A 23823-nucleotide genomic window follows, 5' to 3' on the forward strand; every position below is an offset into this window, starting at 1 on the left:
TTAGTTCTTTCCTTAGATGTGGATAGGATGCTTTATCATTAGTCCTTTGGGATTGTCTTGGATCATTTTATTATTGAGAAAAGCTGTCATTCATAATTTTTCATTAAATAATAATGCTGTCACTGTGTTCTGCTCACTTCACTATACATCAGTTCATACAAATCTTTCCAGGCCTTTCTGAAATCATCCTACTTGTCTTTTCTTATAGCACAATAATATTCCATCACAATCATAGACAGCATCTTATTTAGCCATTACCCAATTGATGGGCATTCTTTTGATTTCCAATCCTTAGCCACCACAAAGAGAGCTGCTAAAAATATTTTTGTACAAACAGTTCTCTTTCTCTTTCTTGGAATGTATTTGGGTGGTATTGCTGGATTAAAGGGTATGTCCAGTTTTATAGCCCTTTTGGCACAGTTCCAAATTTCTCTCCAAAATTATTAGATTTGTTCACAACTCCAGCAACAATGGAATAGTGTTCCAGTTTTCATGCATATCCTTCACCCTCCAATAATTTCCTTTTTTTTGTTATATTTGTCACTCTAGTAGGTGTGAGATGATACCTCAGAATTGTTTAATATTAATTTCTCTGATTAACAGTGATTTAGAGTATTTTCTCATATGACTATAGATAACTTTGATATCTTTGTCTGAAAACTGCCTGTTCATATACTTTGACCATTTATCAATTGGGGAATGATGTGTATTTTTTATAAATTTAATTCAGATCTCTATTTTTTTGAGAAATGAAGCCTTTATCAGAGAAGCTTATTTCAACAGTTCTTTCCTAATTTTCTGCTTTCTTTATATTTTTTATTTATTTTTTTTTTGCAGGGCAATGGGGGTAAAGTGACTTGACCAGGGTCACACAGCTAGTAAGTGTCAAGTGTCTGAGGTCAGATTTGAACTCAGGTACTCCTGAATCCAGGGCCGGTGCTTTATCCAATATGCCACCTAGCTGCCCCCTCTGCTTTCTTTATAATCTTTGTTACATTGGTTTTGTTTGTGAGGAAGCTTTAAAATTTTAGATAATCAAAATTAACTATTCCACATTTTGTATTGCTCTCTATATCTTTGATTCTAAATTCTTTCTATGTCCATAAATCTGACAGTTAAATTATTCCATGCTTTCTTAATTTTCTTATGGTATCACCCTTTATGTGTAAATCATGTACCCATTTTTATAGTTTTTATTAAATATTTAGAGGCATGAGCTATTTTTTATAAATAAAAATAATTTTTATTTTATTGGGATTGTAATGTTTTGGTATAGGAAATACCAAGGTGAGGAAACTCCCTTTACCAACACAAGTCAACACTCTCACTTCAACTTACAATTTTAGAGAACTGCCTATAGCAAAGAGAACTTATAGCACAAGTGACTTACCCAAGATCAAACAAATGGTATGTATTAGAAAAGAATTTCAAACCAGTTCTTCATGGCCTTGAGATCAGTTTTCTTTCATTGGACCATACTGTTTTTCTTTGACCAATTAAGTAACTCCATTTTCTACTTCTTTTTTTGGTATATGGGTTGTGGCAAAAAGTTTTAACAGTCAGTTAGATAATGGAGAGATGTCAGGTTTTTTTTTAGGACCACCCTTTTGGGGAGGAGACCAACAGCATGAGCTACGCACACCAGTCTGCCTGTGACGCACGCCAGAATGCCGGCTGAGCACTCTACTTCCGGGGTGCGAGCTTAAAAGGCAAGGAGAGAACAGAAGTGGGCCTTTTATCCTGCTCCGCTGGTTTCCTGGCTGCGCTGCACAGACAGACGCGGACTGGAGTTTGACTCGGCCCGGCTCTCGGTTAACAGCACGAGCTTGACTCGGTCTCTCTCCCCAAAGGTGGCCTTGGGTTTTGGTGAGTTTTATACAGAATATAGACTAAGCCTAGACTTAAGAAGATTTGTATTGTGTTTCTACTTTCCTATCCTTCTAATCAATATCACCTTGTGACTACTATACAATAAAAGCTCTATCTAGAAAACCAGAAGCTTCTTCCATTTACTAGTCTGGGAGATAAATTAAGGGAAAGGTTAAGTAGGGTAGATTTATGATCTAATATCCAATTTTAATCTCACAGGGTGAAGAGAATTAGTTTCTCTGTTCAAATCTTTATATTCATAGTATTTTATTTCTGGGACTTCTGCTATGTTTAATTTTTTTATTTCTTTTTTTTAGTGAGGCAGTTGTGGTTAAGTGACTTGCCCAGGATCACACAGCTAGTAAGTGTTAAGTGTCTGAGGCTGAATTTGAACTCAGGTACTCCTGACTCCAGGGCCGGTGCTCTATCCACAGCGCCACCTAGCTGCCCAATTTTTGTATTTCTATACTCTATCCATAGTTCTAGACAGTTTAAAAAATTTCTCTTATATTTTTGATATTTGTTTCTTCTTCACATTTTATCTCTCTTTATTCTACATTATTTGTTTTTAATTTAGTCTGGACACATGATTTCATTGATATATGGAACTTTCAGCAATGAAACTCCCTCCATCAATTCACATTGTACTTATCAGGTAATTTTTAGTCTGAAAGATTTTCCTTAGACACTAAGAGTTTAAGTATCATCTCCTAGGTAATACAACCAGTAAAGTGAGGCAAAGACTTTAAAATCAGATCTTTGTGATTTTGAGGTTGGCTCATTAGAACTGCATATATCATGCTGGTTCTCATTAGATATGTTAGATGATGGAATGTAGAAAGTACCAGGCTTAGAGTCAAAGAACCAAGAGCAAATTCTGGTTTAGAATTTTTTACTAGCTGTGTGACTGCACTTAATCTCTTTCATCCTTAAATTTCTACTTCCAGATCTTAAAAATCTCTGATCCTTTGAATTTTATTGTGACTATATCTTTATGTTAAATAATTTATTTGTATTTTGGTTGGTATTGTGCCAAAATTTGTGAATTAATTATTGGAAGAATTGCAATTTTGATTATATTTGTTCAACCCAACCAGAAATATCTTTCCATTTTGTCCAGTTCTCCCTTGATTCTCACTGAATCGATGTTGTTTTGTGTAGATTTTTTAATCAACTTAATGAGTTCACCCCCAAATATGTCATAAAGTTGTCAAGGCTTTCCTATTTCCATCAGTTTATTCATATTCTTAATGTTGACATAATTACAACATTTATAATTAGCATTTATATCATATTTTAAGGTTTGCAAAGTGTTTTACTTATGTTATATCATTTGAAAAGAGTACATGAATATTTTTTCTTTGAGATGTTTTTACATTTTATTACAATTATCATCATTTCCACCATTATGTTAAATATGAATGATGAGGATTTAAGCCTGTTTTTATTGAAAGTACAGTTATGATCTTGGTCTTCAAAACAAAATAAAGACAAAAACCCATTGACAGGGCAGCTAGATGGCGCAGTGGTTAAAGCACCGGCCCTGAATTCAGGAGTACCTGAGTTCAAATCCAGCCTCAGACACTTGACACTTACTAGCTGTGTGACCCTGGGCAAGTCACTTAACCCCCATTGCCTGCAAAAAAACAAAAACAAACAAACAAAAAAAAACAAAACAAAAAAAAAACCCATTGACATCTTTTTTTTTGTAATTTCTATCTACTTTAAGTAGTAATATAATTCTTCTTGGACAGTAGACCAAGAAACCTATGGTCACTGAATGTTCTAAGCCCCAGGAAGATAATTACTACCAAAGAAGGGTATTACCTACAGAGTATGAGTAGACTTGTTCTAACAGCCTAGGAGATCATCACTCTGTGAGAAATCATAGACCCCAATTTGTGGAGAATTAATAGAGTCATCCTACAAAATCTAAGGGCATCCCATTTGAATGGCAGGAGAAGAATCCTCTCAAAATTGTGGCTATGGATCTTTGAAGCCATCTCTCTCTTCAGGACACAAAGGATGCAGCCACACCCAAATTTATCTCCCCAGGGCTAAGGGAGATCAGAATGAAGGGTGGAGATCTCTAAGATAGCTCAGTCAGATCTGGTTCTGCTTATCTCTCTAGGCATATCTGTCCTCTGGTTTAGTTTCTCAAGGAGAAGATTCATTGGTGTGCCCCAGAAAACTTTTGGGGTGCTCTCCACCCTCAACAAAATCAACCCTGAATGCCACGAAGTACCTGACTTGGATATTATGAAATGGACCCAAATTATTCTTTTATGTATCCCTTATACATATTTATATGTTAGTGACAAAATATTTCATGCATTTGTCATTATGATAAAGACTATTATTTTTTTTTCCTATAAGGTTATATTTATTCTTAGCAGTACAATTTAGAAATACACATTTATTTCAACAGTATCTGTAATCAGAGGACTTCAGACTCAAATCCCACCTATTTTACTTACTTCCTATATGACCTTGGGCAAATGGCCCCTGACATCCCTTCTGATTTTAGATCCATGATTATGTTTTCATTTAATCTGAGCTTTTCTCAGAAACTTTTTTTAAAATTCTCTCTTTGTTCCCCATTCCCCAGGTTAATTCCAGGTCAGTAATGATCTTTGGCTTGGCTCATACTTTTTGATGTGTTATGGAATTTTTGAGTAATGTCTCTTCCATTCCTGTTATTTTTTCAGATTATTTTTTTCAGGGAGTCTGTTTCTTCACTAAAACTTCCTACCTTTTATTCTAAACTATCTATTCACTCTTTATTTCTTCCTTCAGCTCTTTTCAGCCTTCCAGCCACTTCCAGAACTCTTGTGGTCATTCCATTTCCTTTTTTGGGCTTCTAATTGCAGTGGTTGCTGAATTAGTCTCGTCCAGAGATTTATACTGAGGTTCTCTTATCCTCTATCATATCTTTATCCTATTAGGTCCTTTCCTTTGTTTGCTCTTTTCATTAGTTTCCTTATATTTTTCCTTCATCTCCTATAGTGCCTAAATCCCCAACCTTCTCAATTTTGAATGGTACTAATTTCCAGCTGAATCATTGCCAAGGGAGAATTTCCTTTATATATGGCAGTTGAAGAGGCCTGACTATTATCTGCCCCACCTTCAGTTATCTACAAATTATTCTGTTTTGCAGTTGTTTGAGATGCTATCACTCAAAATCCTCAACAAGAGTCCCTGAGGTCACAAACAAGGTGGTAAAAGGAACACCTGACACTGAGGTGGCTGACTAAACTCCCTGGGGGTGGTCATCCCATCAACCTGAGAATTAATGAAATAATCAGTATAGGAGAAATGAGGTCTTTAATCTGGGCAGAGGATACTTGGAGCATTACAAAACAAAACTGCTAGGAATACCCAAAGATCCGGACTGAAGACAGGTTTATATGGGGTAATAGAACAAAGGGAGCTATGAGACTGCCCTTGGGTTAGGTAAATTTCTCACAAATAGTAACTACTTAACTCTAAATGAACTTTTTTGCATAATAATCTAAAGTCCAGGGAGTCATCTTGGGAATCTTTGGGAGGAGATAGTTTGTTTGGGTGACATCCATAAAACAAATCAAGACTCTGAAATTGCCAAAAATTGGTTAGCCCCCGGCAATTAATTGGCCTAGTAATGACAAATAGGCAAGGATCAGTCATTTCTCAGTAAATTGGGGTTATCAATCCCTATCCAACATTACTTCTAAACTGCCTTTAACTACAGTGACCAGAGCCTACAGTGTAAGACCTATAGTGGGGACAGAGAGAAAGCAGAGTGTGTGACTCTTTGCTGTTTTCCCTGTAAGGATTCCCATGTGGCAAGTTCTTTTATTAATCCTATTTTCATTCTAGTCCTTTCCCTTTATTTGGCACATTTCTTACTGTTTTTGTGATAGTAATGAAGGGAGTTGGGTTTAACAAGAGACATGCATTTGACTATCTTGCCAAAATTCCTTCCTACATAGTTTTTGTTTTCTCCACAATTTATTTTGGGAAATTAAATGTCATTTTACAGTGGCCAGGTGAAAAACTATGAATTTCAGATTTATAATTAAGAAGATAATCCATCACCTTCCTTCTGACACATTAAGATTCAGAAGGTTGTAGTGCCCCCATTCCCCAAATCTTTTGCATTTGACAATTTCTAAAGAAAAATACATCATAAAATAAATCAACTCCTAAGTCATTGTGACTATTAATTTAGATTTAGTTTAAGGAGAAAAACATGTCCAAAAATTTTTAATACAACAAGAGGAAGAGGCTTAGATTTTTCAATTGTGCCTGTCATGATGCCCCCTGACCTGCTAAGATTTTTAGATTTTACAGTGTATATATTGTTGGGTGTGGCTATAGAGGATGGCTAATACTTCTGTAAAGTGCCTCTAAATCTGGAGGCTCTTATGGAGACTAGACAGCAGGACAGTATCCTGACATGTGGTTGGATTTATGAATCAGTGATTCATATTTTTTTCTGACCTTGAGGATTTGATTCTGGGCACCTCTTCCTAAACAAAATACAGTCATCTTCAGCTTGAGGATGTGTTATATCTTCACATCATTTGTCACAGTCCCAATCACCAAGGTTGTCTTATTTTCCCTGCCCAGAAACTTCATATTCTGGATTATACTGGACACAACCAAGGGAATGCTGGTATACTGAGTTCATTAATAACATCTTTAGCATACCCTTGTTGAAAGTGGTGTTAATTAGTCATACCAGGAACCAGACCAGCTTCACCCACAGCAAGAGAGTGATGACTGCTCCTGGGCTCTTTCTGCCATAAATTCTAGGTCTTGTTGCTGCAGATGTTTATTGACATAACAGTACCTACCTGCCTTCTGGCCTGACATGGAAAATGCCTAAATATGCATTAAAACTGCAAGAGAATCATAAACACATATGCTATAACATATACATATATACATATAAAACACATATACATAAAATATAAACAGAGGTTTAATAAAGAAATATTATTTTTTTCCTTCATAAGCAGGGACTTCTTCCTTTGTAAAGATAGTATGGATACAATTATCCAAATTGTACATAGGAAACACCTATGACTCTTCTCCAATATAATAGCTATAGTGCATACAAGGACCTTTTTTTGCGGGGGGGGGGGGGGGGGGGGGCGGGATTGTTAATAGTTTTCATACACAGAAGGGCTGTTAAAGAGCTGCTAAATTCTCTAGTAATAACAAAGGTTTTTTGTCTTCCTTTGGAAACCACCCATTCATGTCCTTTAATCATTTATTTATGGGGAATGGATCTTAGTGACACATTTGAATCATTTCCTTATATATCTTGAAAGAAAGACTTTCTCAGAGAACCTTGCTACAAAGATTTTTCCCCCATGGGCTATTTGTCCAAGTAACCTTTCTTTTCATCCTTGATTGTCCAGGTGACTTTTCCCTAGAACATTCTTGTTTTTTACTTTCCCTGATTTTCTTTTCCCATCTTTGCTGGTGGGCACCTACTCTGGTGTATAGATGATATCATCAAAAAACCCAGTAGGCAATATAGTTTTTATATAATAATCAAGCAACACCATCAATGGTATAGCAGGTCATCTATTCCCACTGGTAGTCCACTATCAATCATAAAACACATTGTTCCTGAATTGTCCCACTTCCTTACTTTATTTTAGCCACATGGTGCATTTGCTCATTACTTTTGAGGAGGTACAAGATCAGATCATCATTCAAGGCATGAGGTGGGCACTGGTTTCTGACTCTCCATCTAAGCAGTCTAGCAGGGTACGATGTAGATTCATTCTCAAACATTTGAGCTAAAAAATAACCATAAGACTGGTAATTATGTATAATGAAGTGAGCAGAACCAAGAGAACATTGTGCAGAGATAGCAATATTGTTTGATGCATTGTGTAGGACTTAACTATTCTCAACAATACAATGATCCAAGACAAGCCCAAAGAACTATTGATGAAACATGCTACCCACCTCCAAAGAAAGAATTGCTATTGATGGAACACAGACTAAAGCTATTTTTCACTTTCATTTTTTCCCTTTTATTAATTTTCTTATGCAAAATGACTAATATGGTTATGTTTTACATAATTGTAACATGTAAATTCTCAGGGAAGATGGAAGGGAGAAGGGAAGGAAGAATAAAAAATGGAACCCAAAACTATAAATAAAATATTTATTACTTTTAAAAAAAGAAGTTTTGCTAATCCTTTGTGGTTCCTCAGTTTATTCCCCCTCTAATTACTCAGGCTTTCATAGTATTCTTATAACAGAGATCACTGAATTCCCTCTCAAATGCCTTACCTCCTGCAGAAAATGATCAAGATTGCTACCAGGACTTGGCTTCTACTTCCAGTTTCCTAGAATGTCTTGTGACCAACTCTGCTATCTAAAAATGGAATGGGCTACCTCAGGAGGTACTGGATTCCCCATCATTGGAGTTATTTCAGCAGAAGTTAGATGAGGGAGGCAGCTGGGTAGCACAGTGGATAAAGCACTGGTCCTGGATTCAGGAGGACCTGAGTTCAAATCCGGCCTCAATTGACACTTACTAGTTGTGTGGCCCTGGATAAGTCACTTAACCTTCATTGCCCAGCCAAAAAACAAACAAACAAAAAACAAAACAAAAAAAGAAATTCTGGGGCATCTAGGTGGCACAGTGGATAAAGCACTGGCCCTGGATTCAGGAGTACCTGAGTTTAAATACGGCCTCAGACACTTGACACTTACTAGCTGTGTGACCCTGGGCAGGTCACTTAACCCTAATTGCCTCACCCAAAAACCAAACCAAACCAAAACAAAACAAAACAAATAAGGTGGATCTTACCAGCCAGGCTACAAAGTACATGCTTCCAATGAACAATATCTAGCTCAAGTAGCTGGTGTTCTGTCTCTTCTCTATTCCTTATTTTTCACATGTAGTTCCCCATTATTTCAACCTATTGGCATAGGTCACTAGTGCACAGATCCCCTTCCCATCACCATCTGCTCAGGAGTGGCAAGTGTCAGCCTCACTGCACATCAACCTCTGCCAAGGTGAGTGGGGTGAATAGTCTTTCAGCTTCTAAATATGCTCAGTAAAAAAAAAAAAAAGAAAGAAAGAAACAAAAAACAAAAACATAGTACTCACTTTTGCACAGAAATGACATTTCACAAGCAAACTCTTGAATGCTTTTGTTTCCACTTGCATTCAATGATGTACCACAAGGGTATATAGTCCCTAGATTGCTGATCCTAGAGCAAGTGAGATATGGCTTTGTTAGGCACTGTGATAGGAACTAATTTAGTTATCCAGAGGATACGTCTCCCAAGGCTCTATAGTTAAACCCTCAGCATATGTTTTCATGTCCATGAACAGAGACAGCACAGATATAACTGGTTGTCTATATTATTTAAATTGTTTTAAAGACACTAATTCTTTTTTTTTTTTTGCAGGGTAATGGGGGTTAAGTGACTTGCCCAGGGTCACACAGCTAGTAAGTGTCAAGTGTCTGAGGCTGGATTTGAACTCAGGTATTCCTGAATCCAGGGCCAGTACTTTATCCAGTGTGCCACCTAGCCACCCCTAAAGACACTAAGTCTATGCCTCATTTCTCAATCTACTTTGGACTTTTGCAAAATTTGACTGAAAAGATGATGACCTATCATTGTTTCCCATTTCTAGATAATCCTCTTGGTAGTATAGTAGAGTAGTTAATAGAATAGATACAGTAGTAGATTTGGAGACAGGACCTGAGTTTGGACTCTGTCTCAAATACTTTTTAGCTATATGATCTTGGACAACCTCTGAGTCAGTCATGGTTTATTCATTTAGGAAATTGAGATAATAATATAGGTTTGGGGAAGTAAAAGGTTTGCGTGTGTGTGTGTGTGTGTGTGTGTGTTTGTGGACCATTTATGACGTATATGTTTACCTGAGTTGCATAATGTGGATCACAGAGAGACAAGAATAGATTATCTTGGAGCAGCTAGGTAGTGCAGTGGATAGAGCACTTGCCCTGGATTCAGGAAGACCTGAGTTCAAATCCAGTCTCAGACACTTAACACTTACTAGCTGTATGACCCTAGGCAAGTCACTTAACCCCAACTGCCCCGCCAAAAAAAAAAAAAAAAGAATAGATTATCTTTGGTTCTTGTTCACCTTTATCCAAAGGAGAGGAGCAGGAGACATAAGACTAGTCACTCTATTCTATGAGAAAGTGATGCTATAATGGAAGTCTTCCTTCCTTAATTCCCTCCCTCCCTCTATACATCCATTGATCTATCTACCTATTTATCCTTCTATCTATTTATCTGTAAGTCAGTAAAGTTGCAAAGTGACCTGGAGTCAGAAAAATCTGAGTTTAAATCCAGCCTCAGATACTTACTAGCTGTGTGACCTTGGGAAAATCACTGAATCCCTATCTGCTTTAGTTTCCTCAACTATATACCAAGGGTCCATCTCACATACACACACACACACACACACACACACACTCACTCACTCATCCTCACACAAACACCAAGAAATCCTGCTTTAATACCTCTCAGATTTGAATTAAGTATACCATTTCTTATGGGTGACCCTAGCATATAAACTAGGCAAGCCTGACCTTGACAAAATGGCTAATCTTACCTAAAATAAAGACTCTCAGGATATGGATATTCACCAACATATAAAAACCTTATAAAAAGAGTTCACCATCATGCATATACTTGAGAGTAGGAGTCCCCCAAAACAAATGGTACATTTTGCTTTGAAGGCTAACATCAGACATAGAAAACTTTCAGGGTCAAGGGGAATATTTATACAAGAAAGCAAGTGTTTATAAGAATCTTAAACGGGGTCTCTTGAACAAATATTTACAGGTCAACTATTCTTTAAAAGGTTATTTTTATTGTGAACTTTGTCATCAAAAAACAATTTTTTCATCACATAAAAAAGAAGAGGCTTGTATAAGAAACTGTGAACTTCTGATATAGTTTTTTTTAAAGAATTATAGGTAAGGATGAAGATTATGCCTAGGATTTCATTGATATATGGAATTTAGAAGTGAGGATATTTTCTCAACAAATGAAGTTTGATATCTTCTCTGCAACTTATATCATTAGCAATTTACCTAAAACACTGACAGGTTAATAATTTTGCTTGCCCTGGGACATGTAGCCATGCAGCAACAACATTTGAATTCAGGTCTTTTTGGTTTCAAGGCCAAATTTCTATCCAAATGAGTTTGGATTTTTTTTGGGGGGGGGCGGGAATGTGGGGTAGGGTTGGGAAGAGGTACACTACTACATTTGAAATTCATCAAAAATTCAAGTTATTGTTTCCAGACAAACTACTTTTGAACCATCCCTTACCCACCTTGTATTTTTTTTTATGTATAATCTAATTATAAGACTTTAAACCCTAATTAATTTCATCTTATTTAGCTCAGGTTTCTAGCCTGTCAAGACCTTCTGGGAACCTAATTTTGTCAGTAGCATTTTAGCTAACACTCCCTACTTTGTGTCATTTGCAAATTTAATGAACATGCCAACTATGCCCTTATCCAAACCACTGATAAATACTTTAAACATAACTGTGCTGTTTAACCACAGGAATTTTAATTCAAACATAACACTTCTCTTTCTGCCATTGCCAATTTTATGTATTTCTCAGTGAGAAACTGAAAGGGAGCAGAAATATCTTGGGAGGCCAGAGTTACAGCTTTCTAGGGAGGTAAATACCTATCTACAGTAAATAAAATCTTCAAGGAAGATTGGGGATAACCTTTAAAAAAAATCTATATAGGGACAGTAGATTTGAATATATACAGTTCTACATCATTTAATTGGACTATGTGAACTGCTATAATCCCAATTATTTGGTGGCAAAGCATATTATGTTTAGGTCATTGTTCATGTTATACAGAATTAGGATCCATAGACTAAATATAAGAACAATCATGAGGTTCAGAGCAATTGGGATAGTTTCCCTTTAATATGTTTACTTTTTTGAGATTTAATGAAAGGCATAAAGACTCTGGGACAAGAGAAAAAAATAGAAATTTAGGGGTAAGCTCCTTCCCATTTTTCACTTCTTTATTCTTTCAACTCTGGATTTTCATAGTAGTAATAGCTGAGAGACATTAACATCTCTCTTTCTGGTTCAGCCTAATTTTACAAGCAATTCTGCCATCTCCACATGTACAAGTAGTTGCACAAATGATCACTGTAGAACAGTAATTTTATAAGGACCATAAGGAAATATCACAACTTATTATAAAAGGAAGGGAGGGGGTGGCAATTGTTGTGGCAACATTAATTTTGTCCTGTTAGGGCTGAGTCTGAGAATCATAAACTCACCTTAGATTGTATTCTGGGTCGTTATTTTTAATCATGTTCAATTCCTATGTAAAGTTTTGGGGTTCAGAATTATAATTCAGGAAATATTACATTTCCTTATATTATCCAGAGAGTATAACGGTCATGACTTTGGTGAATTGTGTGGGAAGCCCTTTTCAAGGGAGAAAAAACAATGGGTTATGTTTTAAAGGCTTCATTATCACCTCTTAGAGGTTGTTTCTACAAATTTTTCCATTGTTCCTATATATCCACATGAGACTGATTGAATATTCAGATACACTGCTCAGAACCATCATTATGGCCTCAGCAAGTCATTCATCAGCATTCCAATATGCAACCTGCTAACACTCTCCCCTTGTTGGTAGGTTACTGCTTCATCAGCATACGTATGATCAGGAATAATTTCCATTACCAATGCAGTATTCTCATTTAATGTGTCTACTTAAATAGGTGTCCAAAACGATGTATTTAAAGAAGACCAAAATGAGATCACAAATACTAAGTAAAAAGCAATGATAGTTCTAATTGGGTTCTACCTTATATAGTAAATATCATTATTTACGATCATTGCAAAACATATCATGCAGCATCAATAATATGTGGGTGCTAAGCTATTTCTTTCTCTATTTCAGTATTAGGAGGTAACTGTCTAGATATATTTCCACAGAGAACATACTCATCATTAAAATAGTAGCCAAATCAAGGCTAGACATCAATGTATGACAAATTAATGACAGCATCAAGTGAAATAAGAGCATTACGGGACATGCCAATTTATAGTAGATTTCAAAACATGGCCAACACATTTCACCACAATAAAAATTATGGAAATAATGCTCTGAAAAGAGAGAGAAAATAGGAATAAACCAATAAATAGAACAATAATAATTGATACTGATATAATACCTCATGGATTACAAAATATTTCACCCACATCATTCCACTGATTTTTCACTACAACTCAAGAAATAAATACTACAGGATTTATCATATTTAATAGATGAGGAAATTGATGTAAGAGATGCTAGTGGAAATGCCATTAAAGATAAGGCATTACAAACTACTTTACTGCTGTGTACTAAGAATCATAGGATCTTTCCTCCTAACTTACTGTGGAAACTTCTCCCATATGTTGTTTCCCTCATTAGAATATGAATTACTTGAAAGTAGAAATTTTTTTTTACTTTTTTACTTGTATCCCAAGTGCTTTGAACACAGTAAGTGCTTAATAAATGCTTCATTCATTCATTCCAGTTATTGATAATTCTATGATTCTATAATTCTATGATCAATGTGCAGTTTCACAGCTAGCAAACATCAGAGGCAGGGTTCAAAGCTAAATTACATAACAAGGAATAAGGGCTTTAAGAAGATAAAGCCTTCTTAAAACCAGTATGGAAACTTTTAAGTTCCAATTACAAAGCAAACCTATATTCTTGTCATATCATGTTATATCTAAAAATACTGACATTACTTCATGGGGATAAGCACGTGGTTGCTTATCCTAGAATCAACTCTATTCAGCCAACACAGAATAGCCAGTGAAGATTTATACTTGTCCATCCTTCCTTAACACAGCAGTTTCTGCCCTTAGAATTATTTCCTCCCCACACTCTAAACATAGAACTGATTCTAATAGCCCATACTTGGTCATCTTTTTTTATAATCACTTTTCAATATTTAGCTCTTATTCTATGTGAATACACTGAAATAACTGACATTTGTCCTTTTTTTCCATTTATGAATATGGAGTCATTTTAGAACCTTTTGTCTATGTGTCGTCAGGTCATCAACTGGTTAGCCAAATGTCAAGATGAATATCTAATTAGAAGAAAGGATAAAGAATAAATAAGAGGAGAGACTATGTAATCACAACAATTCCAACTCAACACATATAAATAAACTGCCCATACTTCAGCTATACTGCTAGAATGCCCACAGAGAAAAGATAAATCACAGGTCCAGAGGAACAAAGATAATTACAACTAAAAGAAATCTCTAAAAGTCAAGAGATCAAATCATTATTATGATTCCTTAGAGAAGTTTAGTTGATATAAAACAAGGACCATCAGAGACCTAAAGAGCCCACAAACTGCCTTACACAGAAAACATTTGATCTCTTGGCAAAGTGGGGAGATATGGCAGGCAAGAGTAACAACAGTTTAGAGTACAAGCTTGTTAAAAAAAAAAAAAACATTAAGAAGGAAATTGATAAGAAAATATGCATAGTATCAATACAGAAAACATGGAAAAGGTTTAGAAGGAAAAAGCTACACAAAGCTTAACTTGAGAATCAAATAAATCATTGGGGAATGATATAATTTATATTTGACACTCTTTAGTTATATTTGACACTCAGATGAAGAGAACATATAGATATGAAAAGGAAGATATCTGCCAGAATTTCTATAGCAATCTATTTTCTTCATTGATGACCATTGAATCTCTGCTTTTGGATTCTAAAACATTTCTATTTGATACACTCCCTGAAGAAATGAAAGGGCCACACAAGAAAATAAAGTCATAAAGTGCTTGGATTTAACAACATACATAGAAAGGAAATCTGTTGGAGATGAAACAATTTTAAATCAACCCAGGCATCTTTTTCAAGATACCTAAAGAAGATGAAGATTATAAAGAATGCAAAGATCATAGATGGTACTGATATGAAAGAGGGTAATATCAGAAACTACTGACCCACAAACCTACTTTTTAAAAATCTCTACAACATCTATATTAGAATCATTTATTTGTGTGCTCTTCATCTCCTTGATGAAAATCTCTTTTTGTTAGAAATTGATAGACTTTTCTAGATGATTTTCTTTAGCAAAATGTGATCTTATTTAAATAACTGACTGAAAGCTGTAGAGAATATAAGATCCCACTGTGTTTGTTGTTGCTGTGCTGGTTGACAGTATTAAAATGATAAAAGATAGGCCAGTGGTAGAGAAAGCCCCCAGGGAAAGAACCCCTTTTACAATTTCAGATTACTACTTTCTCTGAAACATATAGTCTTCTAGGGCTGCCTAGAACACTTCAAAATATGAAATCTGCCCTGGGTCACAGCCAATATGTGCCAGATGAGTAAATTCTTGGAACTCATGACACAATCACTCAAAAAACCTCCAAATAATGCCATAGGACAATTCCTGGAGCAGCAGAACCCACAAAAAATGGGTTGAGATGATTTTCTAGGTGGGAGAGGGGTGCAGGATCATCAGAGCTAACAACTGCAGCACACAAAGTTTTGCTGCCTGGTTAATTAGCAAGTTGGCCTGGGGTTATCTACAGACCAGAGAACAGGCCAGATGAGTGAAGAACCTTCCCCTCCTTAAATCATACCACCTTAGACCCCTGTAGCTTGGGACAGTACATCCTGGAAGCAGTGTTCCACTTTAAGAAGGAGTTAAAAGTCAAGTAAAAGATGGACAAGATGAGTAGACAAAGATGTGGACCATAGAAAGTTTCTTTAGTGACAAGGAAGATCAAAGTGCACCCTCAGAAGATAATAGCAACATCAGGGCTCCTACATCCAAAGTTTCCAAGAAAAATATGAATTGGTCTCAGGCCATAGAAATGTTCAAAAATGACTTTGAAGATAAAGTAAGAGAGGTAGAGAGAAAAGTAAGAGAAGTAGAGGAAAAAATGTTAAGAGAAATGAGAGTGATGAAGGATGATCATGAGAAAAAAGTCAACATCCTGAAAAGCCAAATTGGCCAAATGGAAAAGGAGGGACAATATGTGCCAACCATGTGACTTGAATCCAGGTCTCCTAATTTCTGAGGCCAACTCTTTATTTACTAAGTCACTAAAACAAATAAATAAATAAAACCCTAAAGCAACCATCTCTCAAACTGTGCTTGAAGGAACCAGGAAACAAAAACTAATAATAATTAAGAAGAAGAAGAAATTTCAGAAGAGTATACTTCAAGGATTTTATTAGAGTTTTGTTTTAACTGAAGAGTTCTATTGTAAAAATTTTGAGAACCAATTGCCCAAAGGAAAGCCTCCAGGCAACTTTTCTGTGGGAGATATATGGAAGGGAATGGGGGCAGCTAGGTGGCGCAGTAGATAGAGCACCGGCCCTGAAGTCAGGAGTACCTGAGTTCAAATCCGACCTCAGACACTTAACACTTACTAGCTGTGTGACCCTGGGCAAGTCACTTAACCCCAATTGCCTCACTAAAAAAAAAAAAAGAAAAAAGAAAAAAGAAAAAAAAAAGGAAGGGAATGGCAAGTGATTCTCACAGGATCACAAGTTATGAATGGGTTGTGAAATGAATCTGTGGGGGAAATCCTCATAATGTTAAGATAAAAGCTTAATTACAATATTGATTTTTATTTTTCATTTTGAGAGACAGTATAATATTGTGAAGAGAACATTGGCTTTAGGGTTACAAGATCCGAGTTCAAGTTCCCCTTTTAATAGTTATATTTATTTGGCTGTGGGCAAACTATTTAAACTCTGGTGATAGATAGATAGAATGCAGGACTCAGAGTGAGAAAGACCTATGTTCAAATCCTACCTCTGACACTTAAAAGCTGTTTGACTCTGAACAAGTTGTTTAACCTCTCATAGTTAAAATTATGAGATTTGGAAGAAATGACCTCTCATTTCCCTCCCTGCTATAAATCTATAATCTAGTGTTTCTCTTGTTTTCTCATCATTAAAATAAGAGCCATAATGTTTGTACCACCTACTAACAAAATCATTGTTAAAAAAAAGTCATTCTAAACAAGAGCTGTTGAGATTATTTAATTTTTTGAGATCTCTTTTACATTTTTTTTGGTTATTACTTTTAACGTGTAGATAGCAACCCCTCTAGAATTTGGTGGGAAATTATTCCGAAAGTTTTAGTGGCCAAAAATTTTCTACACCTGGTGTGGTAAACCTTCTGATGATGAGTATCACTAAACTCATCCAATCTGGTCTTCCAATGACCATCCATCACTAAGACCATGCTGGAAGAATTTCCAGCTTGGCTGAGTCTGCCAGAGTTTACAATACACCAGAATAGTTTTCAATAACTCAGTGAATTTTATTCCATGAGGAAGCATAGGAGAATAAATTTAGAAGAGGATAGTTATTCTCCTTATTATTATTATTTTTATACTTATCATTGGAATGAAATATGTCATGACCATCTTTAAAGATTCCAACAGTGATTTATGTCCTAGAGGGGAAAAGCCCCCCATGAATTGGAGAATTATTAACTTTAGTGAGGAATACAACAATAATTCACATTTCTATAGTATGTTCACATGCACAAAACCCATTCTTTAAAAAAAAATTATTATGAGGCAGGCATTGGGATTAGTAATATTGTCATTAGACAGAAAAATTGAGAATCAGAAAAGTTGAATAAAATATCAATATCAAAGCTGAGCTTCAAATCAAGGTCTTCTGCTACCATATGCACTTGTTTCTTCTGTACCACACTAACATGAGTGGCCTCGTTTCTCCAGATAAAAATACACCAAACAATTTTTTAGTGCCCACAATTTGTAAAGGATTATGCTAGGTTATAGATATACAAACCAAAACATTTTTTAAATTTCAATGCATAAAAAAATGTATTATTATTTCACCTTGGATTGCCTTCATGTGACCTCAAGCTTAATTCTATGCTAATTTTCACAAGCAATGACAAAACCAGGCGGGGAGCTCTCTGCTGGGCATTGAGGTTCCCACCCTCCCAAGCAAGCAATTTGGCTTTTTAGTTAAATGCCATCTGTCAGGTATAAGAAGGGTTGGGGGTTACCACTCTGAACCAGAGAAAGTCTCTGCTAACAGATGGGAAAGTTGTTCTCTGGTTAAAAGCTACATCTGGATTACCTCCTCTCCTCAAAACCTCCTTCCGTCACCCCCTACATAAACACATGCACATTATACATCTTTTTACTTTTCCCTACTAGATAATATCTCAGTAGGTCAGCTGATAAAGAAAGACACCCTGGAGGTTTTTTGATTTTGATTTATAAGATTTATAAGATAGATGCTGTGTGTGTGTGTGTGTGTGTGTGTGTGTTATGAAGAGGCAAATAGAGAACTAAGGATTAACTCATGTAAGTATATACACCATTGTCAATTTAACCAGGTTATAAGATCTTATCTTCTTTGGGCCTTAGTTTCCTCATCTGTAAAATGAAGGGGTTAGATGACATGATTTTTGAGGTCTCTTCAATTTCTAAGAAAATATATTATTGGGGGAAAGACATTATACAATTTTCCTGTGATATTCACCATAGTTTCTACCTGGGCACATAGCAGTTGCTGTATATGCATATGTGTATGTATGTATGTATGTATGTATGTATGTATGTATGTATGTATGTATGTATGTATGTATGTCTATATGTATGTATTATGTATGTATATGTGTGTATATCATACACACATATAGACATTTCTCTCTATATATAGATATATACATATTTTGCTTTTGTTGTTCAATCGTTCAGTTGTGTTAAGGGGTTTTCTTGGTAAAGACACTGGAGGAGTGGGGGCAGATAGGTGGTTCAGTGAATAAAGCACTGACCCTGGATTCAGGAGGGCCTGAGTTCAAATCCGGCCTCAGACCCTTGACACTTATTAGCTGTGTGACCCTGGGCAAGTCATTTAACCCCAATTGCCTCACCAAAAAAAATAAGTAAATTTATTAAAAAATGCAAACCTTCTGATGCAACCAGTAAGTGGCAGAACTGGGCTGCAGAGTAGGGTGGTGATGGCAGAGTGCTGAGGTAGAATGGGCTAGGTGAAGTAAGGGAAAGGGAAGCTCTGAATTTTTAGAGTAATGCCCAGGTTGGTTTTAGAGGGAAAAATAAAAGCCTTGAGGGCCTTCCTGGAATAATAAGGCAAGGGTTCTTTTAGTTCCAGTTAATTATACATGCTTCCTAATGAGCATTACAGTCTGTGTATGTATGTGAATGGGTCCCATTAGGGTTGTATGGTGAGAGATCAAAAGCAAGTTGTTATCAAGCCATCACACCTGCTCATTAAATTTCCCTTATTATTGACCATCAGGAGGGGCATTTGTCTATTCCAACGTGTGTATATAAAAATCCTCACTGACCATGTAAGGATGAAGTCAGTCTAAAATGTGTAAAGGCAGAAAATAAAATGGCATAATTAATTTCCACTGATTCCTGACATAGGTTCACAGGATTTTGAACTGGGAGAGACCTCAGAGAACACCTAGTTCTTTACTTGGCTTCCATAGACATATTTCAGAAGGTTTATGAACTTGAATTAGTCCCAAGTTTTTAATTTTTTAATTTTTTTGGGCGGGGGGGCAGGGCAATGGGGGTTAAGTGACTTGCCCAGGGTCACACAGCTAGTAAGTGTCAAGTGTCTGAGGCTGGATTTGAACTCAGGTCCTCCTGCATCCAGGGCTGGTGCTTTATCCACTGCGCCACCTAGCTGCCCCAGTCCCAAGTTTTTAAATCTCCCCTCGCAATTTTTTTTTCACTATCCTTTGGTTTATTTTGTATTACTGTATATATTATTTTATGCATTCAAAATATTATTCTGAGTCTCTCTCTCTCTCCCTCTCTCTCTCCCTTCCTCCCTCCCTCCCTCTCCCTTTAACCTCTTATCAAGGTGACAAAAATAACAGATCTGAGATTTGAGTGCTACTTACCTGCCTTCAAATCCTATCTCTGTTACTTGCATCACCTTGGTGGGGGGTTAGGAGAGGAAAGCTAATGCACTGCACCACATTTTTCTTACTACAGCACTTAACACCACCCCACCTCCCCTAATTTATTTGAGGGATGCATCCCCATTGTATATACGTTTTTAGAGGAATTACATTGAAAAGGTGAAAGGATAGATTGAGAAATCCGAGTCTTCCAGCAAAGACTATAGGAAATCATGGATTCAGGGAAGGACAGGACATTACATGAAAGTGGAAGCACTTTGTAAACTAGGTTATCCTCACCCTGTTCCAAGACAGGTGCATTTCTTTCAAATGATATTGTAAACACCACTTCCCTCTCAAACAGATGGGTAATTACTTGCAAAAAAAAATGGTTATGGGCAGTCACACATAGATACTTAAACCTGGCTTCTGGTTTGCATTCTCTTCTAAAATTGCATTGAAATAAAGCACCCCTACCCCCCACCATAGCCCATGCTTGACAATTATGAGGTAGGGATGGGCAAAGGGGAGACCAGAGCTATTTAAACATTGGTGGAAATTCAAGTTATTTCTCTTTAAAGTACCCATTGTGTCTGAAAACAGCAAGGGACTCTTTTAGAAGGCCTGCTGTTCCTAGTAGCATTTAAGCAAATGCCTCCCCCATTTCCTTGTGATTTAGCAAGTTATAATTGTGTTGAGATTTCCATGCTATCCAAAAGGGATTTCTAATTCTACATCCCAAGTCTGATATCACTGAGATATAATAGTGGGCCTGGTATATGGAGGGCCTTTGTTTTCAATTATTCTTGCTCTAGTTACCACAGTTTGGGAGCTGGACCAACGGTCGCCTGAGCAACCACTGTCTCTAACACTTAATACTCTTTGCCCATTTCTAAATTGTAAGTTTTTAGTTTTTAAAATAGAATCAGGGTTTTATTCTACTTTTTTCCCACCCTTTAGCTACAAACATAGGGAGGGCCTACTTTCGCCCTCCTTTTAACCCTTTCTCTACCCCCACGCCACTTACAGATGGCTACGTACACACGCATACACACGCAAATATACACACATTATATATATATATATATATAAAATGTGTATATGTATATATTACACATATATGTGGATATGATATATATGGCAATCAACATACATAGATCTGTGTTTAGCTATACATATATGTATAGATATATATGTATATATGTGTATATATGTGTGTGTGTATGTGTATTAGTGATCCTATGATTGCCTATGTATTATGAAGGAAAGGTCTTTCCTTATCTGTGAATTAAAACACAACTTATTACAATTCTACTTTGATCTTCTCATACTTCATCCACAGTAATTGAAGACCATGGGTTGTCTTAAGGTAACATTTCCTAATCTTTTGTAGATGAGGAACAGGTAAGAGATCTGATCTTGATCATATCTGAGGAATAGATGGAAAGAAAAAAAATAGACATTTAACTGGATTCTAATGCCTCTTCTTCTCTTGAAAGTCCAGACCTTGTGTCTCATGTCTTTTTCTGGCTTGAGACCTGGATCTGAATTACTTTCATAGATAAAAGTGAAACATGCTGAGTTTTCTCCCTCTAAAGGCCTTTCATATCAACTTTCCTGTGCTTTCATGAGAAATAATTACACATCCTTTTAATCCTGTGCCTGACTGAATAGTCTCATTGCTTTCTGCTACTATGATTAGGGTCCATCAGGAATACACCTAAGGTTCTTTTCCTACTGGCAGGCATCTGTCTTTACTACTGTGCCCTTCCCTGCCTGATAACTATTATTATTTACATCATAAGTGTATGTTAGCAACTAAATAAATCAGTGCTAACATTTTAACCTAGATAGTTGTTACTTCAGATGTTTTTTCTTTTTCTTTTTTGCTCAATTTAAGATGTGTATGGTCAGAAAAGGAATTGGGCCAGCCATGTAGCAAGAATGAAATATAATTACCCTTGAGATAATGAAAGAACCAAGACAGCTTCCAGAGTGTTCAGTGTGCTCACAATATTGGATTTTTGGAGGAAAAAATTAAGTACAAGAATTGTTGTTGTTGTTTGTCCTTTGTTCTCAAAGGCCTTTCATTTTCTTCCAGAGCCATCTGGGTCCATTGGCAAGATATACATCTGGATGACTGGAGATATCCTTGGATGTTTGAGGCAATTGGAGTTAAGTGACTTGCTCAGGATCACACAGCTATTAAGTGTCAAGAGTCTGAGGGCAGATTTGAATTCATGTCTTCCTGACTCCAGGGCGGGTGCTTTATCCACTGTACCACCCAGCTGCCTCTATCTAAAAGAATAACATAGAAGAGAAGGTATTGTTGTGGGGGAAATGGGTGGCAGTTTGGGGTAGAGGTTCTTAGGAATTCCTCTTTAAAGAATTATACCCTCTGTTGCACACAAATCCAATTAGAATAAAATAATAGTTTACTTAGATGCTAGGGAAAAGAAACCAAGAGAGAAGTCCTTGGACTTTTTCTCATGGGTAGGTCAAATATCCTCTTCTTGAAGTAAGGTAAAATTCCCGCTGCATTAAAAATACACATGTGCATTCCATTTAGGGACAGTTCAAGTTGTTCAGAACCTTATATGAGAGCAGATTTAAGGCAATCCCCTTCCCTACTTCCTGGTGATTATATGTGTTAGTTCAGTCCTGGACATTTCAAGGAGGATAAAATAATTCCCTTAAGTGATTTGTTGGGCCTTTATCACTGGATACAAAGGAATTCAAACTAAGTTTTAAGTAATTTTGCCCCAAGGCTCAGGGTTCGATGCATAATGAGTGAAACAATGGGAGGAAAAGACCCTAACCCCTATTATTGGGCAATTAGGTGAGAGAGTGGAATAAACCTTGGGATTAGAATCAAGAAGATTTGAGTTCTAATATAACCTCAGACACCTCCTAGGTGTGTGACCTTGTAAAACTCAGCTAGACTTTGTTTCAGTTTCTTCATCTGTGAAATGGGGATAATAATAATACCTATTTCTCACAGTTGCAAGGATAAACTTAGATGATATCTGTAAAGTGCATAGCACAGTTAGGAGCTTAACACATGCTTGTTTCCTCTGCCCCCGCCACCCCCCTCCACTACACACATTAGAGGCTAAGATTTTCCTGATATTCATAGTATGTATGAATCCAGAGTAGAGGACCCTTTTCATGGGGGAGTCCCTTTACTTAGTTTCATTCAAGCAGCAGTTATGATTGTTAGATGTGGAGACTTGTTCAGGATCTGAACAGTTGGTTCCAATTAACCTCAAATGCATAGTCCCATTTTGGGAATTCTATCTATGTTTAGAGTTCATCCGAGTTTAATTTATTTTTTAATTTAGCATAATTATTTATCATTGGGTGTTTGGTTAAGATGAGAAAAAGGTTTTGACTTTTAAAGAATTATTTTCAAATTACCAAAAGGATACTTTATACTTAGACAAATCATATCAAAAGTCATTTAAATCAATTAATTAATCACTCAGCAATACTATTTGCTAGGTATTGAGTTGAATGCTGGGATTACAAAGAAGGGCAAAAAAAACAATCCTTGCCCTCAAGGAACTAGAATATCTGTACCAGCAAGGGAAATTATTTTTTAAAAAGTAGTAATGAAAAGGGAATAACATTTTCAGACTTCAAACCATATTATAAAATAGTAATGATCATAATTACTTGGTATTGATACTAAAATAGAAAAGTAAATCAACAGAACAGATGAAAGAATCAGAAATGAGTAAACTCAATAACATTAGTTTCTAGAAATATTAAAATATAATTGATATAGGAAAAAAATCCCTATTTGACAAGAACTATTAAGTAAACTGGAAAGCAGTCTGACAGAAATTAGATTTTTAAACCAGCACCTTATACCATATACCATAATAAATTTAAAATAGTTATGTGAGCTGAATTTTAGAATTCATAATTTTTTAAAGTTAGAAGATTTTCAGATCACAATATATTTCACAATCATGAGTAAGGGGTGAATTTT

This window comes from Dromiciops gliroides, chromosome 2, assembly GCF_019393635.1.
Source record: "Dromiciops gliroides isolate mDroGli1 chromosome 2, mDroGli1.pri, whole genome shotgun sequence".
NCBI classification, from domain to species: Eukaryota; Metazoa; Chordata; class Mammalia; order Microbiotheria; family Microbiotheriidae; genus Dromiciops; species Dromiciops gliroides.